At 39.6% G+C, this 14,292-nt stretch overlaps 1 pseudogene; it reads right to left on the bottom strand.

Annotated features, from left to right (window-relative positions):
- Positions 1 to 8,254: 8,254 nt before the first annotated feature.
- LOC133821293 (uncharacterized) lies at positions 8,255 to 12,351 on the bottom strand (annotated as a pseudogene).
- Between the last annotated feature and the right edge of the window lie 1,941 nt (positions 12,352 to 14,292).

Here is a 14,292-nt window from a genome sequence, read left to right as displayed (position 1 = left end):
CCCTCTTCTACCCTATCCAACCTCTCATGTATCTGCTCACACTCCGCCCTCATCATCCTTCGCATCTCCCCAATTAATGCTTGTATTTGTAGATTCGGAACCTCAGGTGGCGGATTATCATTGCTTGCATCTTTCTCTGGATTTTGTGACATGATGGAGAATCTGCAAAACAATAAGGTTAGACAATTATAGAAAGGACCTCACTGCACTCCCTCACGTGTTTCACTCAAAGAAAATGGTCACTCAAGTACACTCGTGTTTGCACTCAATGATGGCTTTTACCCTCATATAAGCTCACACCTCTGCCTTTTTCCACTCTATTTTCTTCTTTAAGCTCCTTGAAAACTAATGAAACGGTGATATGGGGGTTCAAGCAGCCAATTTTACCAAACAAATCAAACGAAAACCGATGAAAAAGTGGCGAAAATTGGTTATTTTTGGAACACTTGTGTGGGGTTTTGGCAAAAGGGACTCTAGACTATGGGGAACAAGAATAGAACAAAAATTTTTAAGAAGGGTTTCCAGACTCTTTTTTTTTTTTTGGTTCGGATCCCTTTGAATTTTTCTTCTTCTTTCTTTCTGTCTTTCTATTTTTTTTTTCTCAAATGCAGATACAAGGAACAATTCAAAAACAAAATGAATCGGTTTTTCACAAGAGAAACAATGGAGACTCAAAAAGAAAAGAGAAATAATGCAGATTCGAATTTCACAAAAAGAAAAGAGACAACCCAACCCACTTTCGGATTTAACAATAAGAATAAGTGAAACTCAATCCCAACTCAGATTTCACCATAAGAACAAGATAAAACCCAATCTCAATTCAGATTTCACTACAAGAACAAGAGAAAACTCAATCCTAATTCAGATTTCACAATAAGAACAAGGGAACTCAATCTCAATTTGGATTGCACAATAAGAACAAGAAAAAAAACTCAATCCCAATTTAGATTTCACAATAAGAACAAGAGAAATCTCAAACCCAATTTCAGATTTTACAATAAGAACAAGAGAAACCCAAGGTAAAATTCGGATTTCAAAAGCAAAGCAAGAGAAACTCAATGAAAATTCGGATTTCACAATAAGAACTAGAGAAAACTAATGCAAAGTCAGATTCTACAAGTAGAACAAGATAAAACTCAAATCCCTAATTCACGTTAAGAACCCTAATTCATGATTTCAGAAATGAAAAGAAAACAAAATAGGGGATTACAAAGGAATTGAAACTTTGTGTAGACTAGTTTCAGATTTCAAGGGATTTCACAAAGAAATAATGGGAACTAGGAAATAAGAACACGATTTGAACAAAGAAACAATCAGGAATAAAGAGATTAACTATAATGGTTTCAGATTTTTAGAAGGAAAACAGGAACAAAGACTAAGAAAATCAAGAACACGAATAGATAGATTTTTTTTTTTCAAGAAATCCTAATATAATAACACGAACTGAATAGAAAAAAAATGAAAAAGGATAGGCCAAACCGGATGATCCTAATCTCTGATACCAACTGATACGAACCACGCCAACAAGTGTGACGAAACCCGACACCAAATATGGAACAGCCACCAAGAACACACGAGATTGGAATGGAACCGCGACCCAATGCTTAGCCAAGCACGAACCTTGGTATGCGGAAGACGCCACAAACGGGGATGGAATCCGTTTGATAAGTCAGGATGAACGCCACAAGGAATCTCCTTGATAAGTTCAAAAGTTTCTTCAAGAACTCAAGAAGAAATAAACTCACAATTTCATTCAACATCATCTGATTTTTCCAAATGTTTTCAAGGCCTTATATAGCCAAAAATTACATCAATACAAGCCCCTTTGTCTTCCTAAAAACTGAAATATTAAAGACAAGCCTTTTGTCTTCCTAATGAAACCGAAAAATAAAGACAACCCTTTGTCTTCCTAATGAAAACTGAAATTTAAAGACAACCCTTTGGCTTCCTAATAAAAACCGAAAATTAAAGACAAAATGACTATTGGACTCACACAAGTCAAATGTTTGACTTATCACAAAACAAAGACTAAATAAAAAACGTGATTAAAAATAAAAAGACTCATTACAGGAAGCTAAATATTGATCAAGCTCCTAAACTGGTGTCCTCATCATTCCTCCCCTCTTGACTTGGATCAACTGGAACTTGACTTGGATTTTTAGTCTTGGTGTCCTCATCAGCACCCTAGTCCTTGATGCACCGCACTATAACTCCATGTTTTAGGCAAGGACAGTGTCTATCGCATTGTCCTCCTATATCAGTCCATCACATGCATATTCTAATAGCATGGCGTGCTAATCAACCTTTATTTCAACTTCTGAAAATCTGGCATGCAACTATCCATTCAGACAAAGTTTAGGTTCCTATGTTAGTCAAGGGTATGGCAATCCTCGAAAATGCTTCAAGTAAAAGCCGATGTGTCTTATCGGTTCTACAGTGCTTCTAACCTCTAAAGAATTCCTTTATCCAATTCCTTATTATTTATATCTTAATTAAATCATACACAATCCCATAATTTCTCCATAATGTGACCTTGAATATCCTCTGGAGAAATTGAAACTTATCCCTTCTAGAACCTTACATGTAATCCCCTCTTCCTCACCCTCAGTAGTATCAACGAAAATGTTACTCGTATTTTGTTCTTAACTGAAAGTAGTCCAAAACATTCTCAATCGATCCAAATACGACTTGTCCACAGCATTCCTGTACTCTCTACTTGTTGAATTTACGTGGGCCACTGAAGCATTGGTTAGTTCAAGAGCCTTCACTGAAAATCCATCACATCATACTTGGTGCGATAGGTAATTCTTGAAATGTCTCTTTTCTTGATCTTCAGTTGATAATAACCAGATCGATGGTCAATTCTTGAGAGCATTGTCCTACCCTACAACCAACTAGACAAATAAATCATCCATCCTTGGCAATGGACACCTATTCTTGGAAATTACTTTATTTGGCTATCCATATGCGGTACACATTCTCACAAACTTGTTGACATATCCCATGGTGAGATGCTCCATCTGATCAACCCTCAAGTCAAATAACTTCTTCAACTAAACCTTAATTCTTCCTACTCAGCTAGTGCCATTCTTCAAGATGTCTCTGATACTAGTTTTATCTCTACCTTAATCCCGTAGCACACTCAATTCCTTGACGCAACAACAATCCCAGCGCATCCTTGGAAACCCCTCTGAAACCTCACTGGTTGATCCAGTTTTCATTTGGTCTAACTGATGTAACCCTAGTGGTACCTACCATAATAGTTAAGCATCCCATAAACACAACCAGGTCCTATCCTTTTAAACTTAGAAGTCACCACCCTTTCTTAAAATCCATTGTCCCTTATTTGGCAGACTAATCCACACTCAGAATCATATCAAAATCCTCATATAACCAGCTCAATCAATTATTACTGCCAACTTTCTATCTGGAAATTACCAATTTCCCCCCTCAAGCCCCATAGATTAATAATCATACAACATGTTCCACATATCTATGTCTCTTATAAGAGATACGTAGTACTAGACTCATTCAACAAAATATAAAAGATTGAGAACTAGAAAGCTGACCTGGCGCCTCTGAAGAACTCAGGCTCTAACTGTGTTGAGACGGACACTCGAACTGGGGTCGAGCTATCTGTACTCCTTAGTTCTTGCGTCTTCAATTTCGGGCAATCCTTCTTGATGTGCCCAATTATTCTACATAAAAAACATGTCTTCGCTCTTCATTCTCCCAGAAGGCGTCTCCTGCACCTGGCGCATACTGGATAACTTCTCTAGACCTCGTTGCCGCCCTGGTGGCCACCCTATATACTATAACCCCTCCTGCCAAGACCATGAGTAGTAGAACTATCAGGGGTCTTTCTTTTCTTGTTACTAGGGCCTCTGCCCCTACCCGATCTTGCAAATGGGGGTACTATTTCCTGAGCTTTCTGCCCTACGACACTCTCACTTCATGTCTCATCTCATGCATTCTCTATAGCAAGGGCCCTCCCTATTGCCTGAGCGTAGGTAGAAATCTCATCTATTGGAGTGATCCTAACTCTCTGGGCTACCCAAAGTACCCTCGAATGAATTGTTCCTTCTGAGCCACATATGTTGGTACCAAATCAAAAGAGAATTTGGCCAACCCATCGAATTCATTGACATACTCTGTCACTATCTTACTACCTTGAACCAAGTTCATAAACTCATTGGCCCTCCCTCTTGTTGAATGAGTATTTGAATTCCTCCCAACCCATCATGACAACATTCTGGGTCTGGGATACCACTTCCCACCACGTTCGGGCATCCTCCCGCATCATATACTTGGCACAAACCACTCTATCATTGCCTACCACTCCCATATAGTCAAGGATGGAGCTAATCATGCCCATTCACTGTTCAACTCGGAATGGATCCAAGCCTCCTTCGAAAACTGGAGGATAATGCTTCTAGAATCTTTCAGAAAATAATTCCCATATGTTTCCACCCTCAGGTTGAACCAAAATTGGTGCCATTGTTGTCAAAACATGCGAAGCATCGTTTCCTAACGGAACCCGCTATCTCAACCACTTAATCTCTTCCTCCTGATTTTGCAATCTTGCTTGCATGCTAACAAACATCTGCTGCATATTCCAGGGGGCAGATGGAGGGTTCTAGCCCCAACTATCATTTGTAACCCTGATATTAACCATGCCTGGTCCAATTGACTGCCTTGTATACGTAACTTTCGAATTTGTCTGCAGTCAATGACTTAACCTATCAGACATGATATTCATATCCAGAACTATACCACGAGCAGGGCCAAACAACACAATAGCCACATACAATATGCATACCAAGACATAAGTCTATAACGTTCATGCATCAATTATCAGGCCTTACTCCCACAAAATACATTTATATACATCACTCTCTATTCTAGCATACAGATAAGGCACATAGGTTCAATTTAAACAATTAAACACATAGTCACATTATTAGATACAAAACTATGAGTCAAGCTTATCTTTAGTGGAGAGTGTACATGCCCAGCTAGTCTTCAGGAACCCTTAACCCTGGACCGCTCTGATACCAAGTTGTAACGCCCTGGTTAGCCAAGACCGTTACACTGTGTGTTTAAAATAGTGCTTAACTCGCTAAGTGAGTCACTTGGAATCAAATGTCTAATTAAATACTAAATCAAGGTTAGATATTAAAAATTTTGGTCAACGAAGTAATTACTTTTTATTAAAAATATTAAGTTTATACACAGGATCCAAAAAGTGGTTACAAGCTAATAAAAGACAAATAGAATACAAATTAGCCATCCTAAGCGGTAAAATAGGGTTCAACCCTAGTTCCTCCCAAGCAATCCCGGTCGTGGCGGTCGAGTAGGCTGCATATGTACACACCACCCCTGAAGCTCTCCAACTCATGGCTGGTTCAGCATTCCCTTTCCTTTACCTGCACCACATAGCACCCGTGAGCCAAGGCTAAGCAAGAAAACTTAAATCAACAGATTCAACAAATAAAATAATATAAACCACAAGCTTAGTAGCAACAGAATATAAGCAACCGCATAGTAGTAACAATATATAAACAACAACATAGCAGTAACAATATATAAACAATAACATAGCAGTAACAATATATAAACAACAACATAGCAGTAACAATCCTGCTCAAACAACCACATAATCCAATCTCAACAACCAATACAGTTAGTTAAGTGCAATCGACACTTCTGTTTATTTAAGTGATGCTCAGGCCCAGCGCCCTTAGGTCGAGTCTTCTGGTCTTATAGCCGACCCCGACACGTTTAGGCCAGCCTGCATTCCACACACTTACTGTCTGTAACGTCCTCCTAATTCAGGACCATTACACTGTGTACTTTAAATAGTGTCAGACTTGCTAATCAAGTCATTTGGTCATAAACATGTGACTAAGGTTAACGTCAAGGGTTATGGATACAAATTTTAGTCAAAGGAACTGTTGACTTTTCATTTAAAAAGTTTCATACATACATGGGATCCCAAATTATTACAAATAATTGTTTAAAGAGTGTAAATACATCAAAAGTTACATCCGGCCGACCTAAGCGGCAAAATAAGGGATATAGCCCTAGTTCCTCTGAGATATCATTGATCGTGGTGGATGAGCAGCCACATATGTACACGCTGCCACCGAAGCTCTCCAACTTATGGCTGGTCAAGCTTTCCTTTCCACTTACCTGCACCACTTAGCACTCCTGAGCCAAGGCTCAGCAAGAAAACTTAAACTTGTGCATGAACAGTAAATACAGGTTCTACATACATGTCTAGCATGCCAAGTAGTAATAACCTACTCATGCATGCACATGATTACAAATAAATGATCATTGGATCATTCTGGGGCCAACTGCCCTGAATAGTTGACCATAGAGTCAACCCCGGGGCCCTATGTGATACGAACCACGCCAACAAGTGTGACGAAACCCGACACCAAATAAGGAACAGCCACCAAGAGCACACGAGATTGGAATGGAACCGCGACCCAATGCTTAGCCAAGCACGAACCTTGGTATGAGGAAGACGCCACAAACGGGAATGGAATCCGTTTGATAAGTCAGGATGAACGCCACAAGGAATCTCCTTGATAAGTTCAAAAGTTTCTTCAAGAACTCAAGAAGAAATAAACTCACAATTTCATTCAACATAATCTGATTTTTCCAAATGTTTTGGCAGTCCTTATAAGGACGAAAATTACATGAAAACAAGACCCTTGGTCTTCCTAATGAAACCGAAAAATTAAGGACAGCCCCTTTGTCTTCCTAATGAAAACTGAAATTAAAGACAAGCATTTTGTCTTCCTCATGAAAACCGAAAATTAAAGACAAAAGGACTATTGGACTCACACAAGTCAAATGTTTGACTTATCACAAAAATAAAGAAAGACCAAATAACAACAATAACGTAAATAAATTAAAATGACAAATACAATAAGACTCATGAAGCTCCTAAACTCAGTCAACTTTGATGAGTAAGACAAGTCTTTGTTCTCCTTCAATGTTGACCACGGTCTCCTCTTGTTTTAGGACTTTGTGGACTAGGCTGTTAAGTTCTTCCTTGAATCTCTTGGCTTGTGCCCTCGTCACTGGACCAACTGGAACTTGGCTTGATACTTGGGTCTTGGTGTCCTCATCACTATGCCCTAGCAATGTGACCATAGAGTCACCTGGGGCCCTCGCCCTTAGCTCTGAGTAACTAGCCATAGAGCTAGCCATACGTTTTGCTGTTCAACGACCATAGGGTCGACCAACGTAATAGTACATTGTTGATTTGGGCCTAAGCCTTTTGACCAGCGTGCAGCGCACTATTGCCGCCCTTGACTAATAAGTCAAGCCCTGAACCAGGTATTCAGATACAGATACATATATGCATACTTCCAACAATACAAGTATCCATACATATTAATCATATAACACCATCAATTAAATGCAAACAAAGAAATAACCATGTTGATACGAACCACGCCAACAAGTGTGACGAAACCCGACACCAAATATGGAACAGCCACCAAGAACACACGAGATTGGAATGGAACCGCGACCCAATGCTTAGCCAAGCACGAACCTTGGTATGAGGAAGACGCCACAAACGGGGATGGAATCCGTTTGATAAGTCAGGATGAACGCCACAAGGAATCTCCTTGATAAGTTCAAAAGTTTCTTCAAGAACTCAAGAAGAAATAAACTCACAATTTCTTTCAACATAATCTGATTTTTCACATTGTTTTGGCAGTCCTTATAAGGACGAAAATTACATGAAAACAAGACCCTTGGTCTTCCTAATGAAAACCGAAATTAAAGACAAGCCTTTTGTCTTCCTCATGAAAACCGAAAATTAAAGACAAAAGGACTATTGGACTCACACAAGTCAAATGTTTGACTTATCACAAAATAAACAAAGACTAAAAAACGTGACTAAAAATAAAAAGACTCATTAAGCTCCTAAACTCAGTCAACTTTGATGAGTAAGACAAGTCTTTGTTCTCCTTCAATGTTGACCACGGTCTCCTCTTGTTTTAGGACTTTGTGGACTAGGCTGTTAAGTTCTTCCTTGAATCTCTTGGCTCGTGCCCTCGTCACTGGACCAACTGGAACTTGACTTGATACTTGGGTCTTGGTGTCCTCATCATCCTCCCCCCCCCCCCCCCTCTTTAGAAGGATTTGACCTCAAATCGTCACCTGCATCAAAAGGACTCAAATCAGAAACATTAAAAGTAGCACTAACATTATACTCACCTGGTAAATCGAGTCTGTAGGCATTGTCATTGATCCTTTCAAGTACTTGAAATGGACCATCTCCTCGAGGTAGCAATTTTGAACGCCTTTGTGTTGGGAATCGCTCTTTCCTCATGTGTAACCATACCCAATCACCGGGCTCAAAAACCTGCTTATGGCGACCCTTGTTAGCTTGCTTAATGTATTGTTCAGTCCTTCTCTCTATGTTGAGTCGCGCCCTCTCATGGATTTTCTTCACAAATTCTGCCTTCTTCTCGCCATCTAAATTCAAATGCTCAGAAACAGGTAAAGGTGATAAATCCAAAGGAGTTAGAGGATTAAAACCATAAACAATTTCAAATGGTGAAAATTTAGTAGCAGAATGCATTGAACGATTATAAGCAAACTCAACATGTGGCAAACAATCTTCCCAAGTCTTAATATTTTTACTTATGATAGCCCTCAACAAGGTGGATAGGGTCCTATTAACTACTTCTGTTTGACCATCGGTTTGAGGGTGACAAGTAGTAGAAAATAATAGTTTTGTCCCAAGTTTTCCCCACAATGTTTTCCAAAAATAGCTTAAGAACTTGGCATCCCTATCTGATACAATTGTTCTAGGCATACCATGTAATCTCACAATCTCCCTAAAGAACAAATCTGCAACGTTAGAGGCATCATCAGTTTTATGACATGGAATAAAATGAGCCATCTTAGAAAATCTGTCTACAACCACAAAGATTGAATCCCTCCCACGCTTACTTCTAGGTAAACCCAACACAAAATCCATTGAAATGTCAACCCATGGTGAACTAGGGATAGGTAGGGGTGTGTAAAGGCCATTTGGCTGAACTCTTGATTTAGCTTGCCTACAAGTGACATACCTACCACAAATTCGTTCAACATCTCGTTTCATGTGGGGCCAAAAGAAGTGCTCTTGCAACATAGCTAGGGTCTTAGCAACTCCAAAATGTCCCATCAACCCTCCCCCGTGGGACTCTCTAACTAGCAAATCTCTCAAAGAACAATTAGGTACACACAACCTATGCTCCCTAAACAAGAAACCCTCATGCCTATAAAATTTTCCTTCAGCAGATTTTTCACAAACACCATAAATTTCCCCAAAATCATGGTCAGCAGAATACAGCTCCTTTATGTGTTCAAACCCAAGTAATTTAGCATCAAGAGTGGAGATTAGGGCATACCTGCGAGAAAGGGCATCAGCAACCACATTCTCCTTACCTTGTTTATAGCGAATGACATAAGGAAATGTCTCAATGAACTCAACCCATCTTGCATGTCTCTTGTTGAGCTTGTGTTGGCCTTTCAAATGTTTCAAGGATTCATGATCTGTGCGAATCACAAACTCCTTTGCCCACAAATAGTGCTGCCATGTTTCTAAAGCACGCACTAGTGCATACAATTCTTTGTCATAGGTGGGGTAATTGAGGGCAGCCCCACTTAGCTTTTCGCTAAAGTATGCAAGCGGTCTCCCATCCTGCATAAGAACAGCGCCAATACCTATTCCAGAAGCATCACATTCAACTTCAAAAGTGTTAGAAAAGTTAGGCAAAGCAAGTAAAGGAGCATGAGTAAGCTTGTGTTTCAGTAGCTGAAATGCCTCCTCTTGAGCTTCACCCCATTTAAATATCACATTCTTTTTGATAACTTCTATAAGTGGTGCGGCGATGGTGCTAAAATTTTTCACAAACCTCCTGTAGAAGCTAGCAAGTCCATGAAAACTTCTAACATTACCTATAGTTGTAGGGGTCGGCCACTCTTGGATGGCTTTGATCTTTTCTTCATCCACCTGAATACCTGTAGCACTTACAACAAAGCCTAGGAAAACAAGCTTATCGGTGCAGAAAGTACACTTACTGAGGTTAGCATATAAACTCTGTTTCCTAAGAACATCCAAAACAGAATGCAAATGCAAAACATGGTCATGCAAATTCTTACTATAAATAAGAATATCATCAAAATACACAACCACAAATTTTCCAATGAAAGCACGCAATACATGATTCATTAAGCGCATGAAAGTGCTAGGTGCATTAGTTAGTCCAAAAGGCATGACTAACCACTCATACAATCCATGTTTAGTTTTAAAAGCAGTTTTCCACTCATCCCCTTCTTTCATTCGTATCTGATGATACCCACTTTTAAGATCAATTTTGGAAAACACACAAGAACCATGCAATTCATCTAACATGTCATCTAAACGAGGAATGGGATGTCGATATTTTACCGTTATATTGTTGATGGCTCGACAGTCAACACACATCCTCCATGTTCCATCCTTCTTGGGAACTAGAATCACTGGAACAGCACAAGGGCTCATGCTTTCTCTCACATGCCCTTTCTCCATCAATTCTTCAATTTGCCTTTGCAATTCCTTTGTTTCATCAGGATTACTTCTGTAGGCTGGTCGGTTTGGGATGGAAGCACCTGGAACAAAATCAATTTGATGTTCTATTCCTCGAACAGGTGGCAAACCATGTGTTACTTTCTCAGGAAACACATCCTCAAATTCCTGCAAAATAGACACAACAACACTTGGCAGCGAAGAATCAAGTTGGTTAGTATTTAAAAGAGCCTCCTTGTACATGAGTAAAATCATGGGCTGTTTTGTACACAATGCTCTCTTAACCTCACTTTTTTTTGCATAAAAATTATTTTGTTTTCTCTCACTTGATTCCACACTTTTCTCTCTTTGTCTCTCTTTTTCCTCACTCTCATTCATCTTTTCACTCTCTTTTTGCTCACTCATTTTCTTTTTGTCACTCAATTTTTGCAACCTCACTTGATCTTCATACACTTGCTTTGGTGTCAATGGCGCTAGAGTGATTGTTCGTTGACGGAATGTGAATGAATACTTGTTGGTGAAGCCATCATGCTGCACCCGCCGATCAAATTGCCAAGGCCTTCCTAGAAGGAGGTGTCCAGCTTGCATGGGAACCACATCACACAACACCTCATCTTCATACTTGCCAATGCGAAATGAGACCAGTACTTGTTTTGTAACCCTCACTTCACCACTATCATTCAGCCATTGCAATTTGTATGGACAAGGATGCCTAAGCGTTGTAAGCCCCAGCTTGGCAACCATGGAAGCACTAGCAACATTAGTACAACTACCTCCATCAATAATGACACTACATACCTTGTCTCTCACATGACAACGAGTGTGAAAGATGTTCTCTCGCTGCACCTCTTCTTCCTCTTCTTTTGCTTGCAAATTCATGACTCGCCTTGTGACTAGTGCAAGCATCTCACCAGATTCTGGTCCATACTCATTGTCAGAAGCATCTTCCAAAGGTGGCATGTCAGCAAGATCATCTTCATCTTCAGAATCTATCTCTCCACTTTCTCGAATCACCATGACTCTCTTGTTTGGACACTGGCTAGCTATGTGTCCTCGCCCCTGACATTTGAAACACTTTATCTCACTAGAATGGGACGAAGTAGGGGCTGTTTTACCTTGAGGGGTCGTGGCTGTTGTGGCTGGTTTTGGTGTAGATGATGAAGTGGGTTGGTCTTCTTTCTTTGGATAGTTCGACCTCCAAGGTGTTGTACTTGGATTGTGTGGGCTCGGTCTTGACCTCGAATTGAACTACCCTTCTTGAGCTGCCTCTCAACTTTGATTGCCATATGAACCAAATCCTCCAATTCCACATAATGGTGTAGCTCGATTGGGTCAGCAATCTCTCGGTTCAACCCATTCAAAAACCTTGCCATGGTTGCCTCCCGATCCTCTTCAACATTGGCTCTAATCATAGCCATCTCCATCTCCTTGTAATACTCATCAACACTTCTGTAGCCCTGACGAAGACCCTGCAACTTAAGGTAGAGATCTCGATAATAATGAGGTGGTACAAACCGTCGCCTCATCACCCTCTTCATGGCCTCCAATGTGTCAATAGGACGATCTCCATTCCGCCTCCTGTTGATGAACAACTGATCCCACCAAACAATAGCATAATCAGTAAACTCAATGGCAGCAAGTTTTACCTTCTTCATGTCGGAGTAGTTGTGACAATCAAAATCTAGCTCCATTTTCTTCTCCCACTCAAGGTATGCTTCAGGATCACTCTTCCCCTGAAATGCTGGGATTCTCATTTTGATATTCCCCAAATAATTATCTACCTGGTTCCTATCTTCTCTATTCCCACCATACCTCCTATGGTTACCCGCCGACATCCTATCAAACTCATCATTAGAAATTACCCCTTCCAAATCCCCTTCATTCTCATCCTCCCTTTGGTGTACCCTACCCCTCCTTGGTCTCCGTTGTGCCCCCTCTTCTACCCTATCCAACCTCTCATGTATCTGCTCACACTCCGCCCTCATCATCCTTCGCATCTCCCCAATTAATGCTTGTATTTGTAGATTCGGAACCTCAGGTGGCGGATTATCATTGCTTGCATCTTTCTCTGGATTTTGTGACATGATGGAGAATCTGCAAAACAATAAGGTTAGACAATTATAGAAAGGACCTCACTGCACTCCCTCACGTGTTTCACTCAAAGAAAATGGTCACTCAAGTACACTCGTGTTTGCACTCAATGATGGCTTTTACCCTCAAATAAGCTCACACCTCTGCCTTTTTCCACTCTATTTTCTTCTTTAAGCTCTTTGAAAACTAATGAAACGGTGATATGGAGGTTCAAGCAGCAAATCCAACCAAACAAACCAAACGAACACCGACGAAAACTGGTGAAAATGACGAAAAATGATGATTTTTGGAACACTTGTGTGGGGTTTTGGTCAAAAGGCCTCTAGACCATAAGGAACAAGATTAGAACAAAAATTTTTAAGACAGGTTTCTAGACTTTTTTTTTTTTTTTTTTTTTTTTTTTTTTTAGGTTCGGATCCTCTTGATTTTTCCTTTCCTTTCTTCCTTTTTTTTTTTTATCTCTCAAATTTGATAACCCAGATACTCAATTTTTGAAAAGAAAAAAAAAAATTTGAACACCAAAGAACCAATCCGAAAACCAAGCAAACTGTGGTACTATAACAGATTCAAGAACAATCTCAATAACAGAAAACCAATATTCCCAAAATCTAATTTGTGATTCAAACAATAAGATCAAAACCAAACTAATTTGTGGCACTATAACAGTCTCGGATTCCACAACAAATAAAGGAACCAATGGAAACCAGGGACACAATTAAAACAAGGGAATGATCAATACCAATTTCGGATTTCACAACAAGAACAAGAAACCCAAGGCAAAATTCGGATTTCAAAACAAAACAGCACTAGAAACTCAATGAAAATTCAGATTCTACAATTAGAACAAGAGAAAAAAAACTCAAAGCCCTAATTCACGATTTCAACAAGCTCTAGAATAGTTTCTGATTTCACAACAAACAATTGGAACAAGGATATTAAGAACACGATTTGAACAAAGAAACAATCTGGAATAAAGAGATTAACTATAATGGTTTCAGATTTTTAGAAGGAAAACAAGAACAAAGACTAAGAAAATCAAGAACACGAATAGATAGATTTTTTTTTTTTGATTTCAGAAACCCTAAAATTGAAATACGAATAGAACACAAATGAAAAAAAAAGGATAGGCCAAACCGGATGATCCTAATCTTTGATACCAACTGATACGAACCACGCCAACAAGTGTGACGAAACCCGACACCAAATATGGAACAGCCACCAAGAACACACGAGATTGGAATGGAACCGCGACCCAATGCTTAGCCAAGCACGAACCTTGGTATGAGGAAGACGCCACAAACGGGGATGGAATCCGTTTGATAAGTCAGGATGAATGCCACAAGGAATCTCCTTGATAAGTTCAAAAGTTTCTTCAAGAACTCAAGAAGAAATAAACTCACAATTTCTTTCAACATAATCTGATTTTTCACATTGTTTTGGCAGTCCTTATAAGGACGAAAATTACATGAAAACAAGACCCTTGGTCTTCCTAATGAAAACCGAAATTAAAGACAAGCCTTTTGTCTTCCTCATGAAAACCGAAAATTAAAGACAAAAGGACTATTGGACTCACACAAGTCAAATGTTTGACTTATCACAAAATAAACAAAGAC

The sequence above is a fragment of the Humulus lupulus genome, chromosome 1, assembly GCF_963169125.1.
Source record: "Humulus lupulus chromosome 1, drHumLupu1.1, whole genome shotgun sequence".
Lineage (NCBI taxonomy): Eukaryota > Viridiplantae > Streptophyta > Magnoliopsida > Rosales > Cannabaceae > Humulus > Humulus lupulus.
Note: the sequence above shows the minus strand (reverse complement) of the source record. Positions and strands in the feature narration are given on the sequence as shown.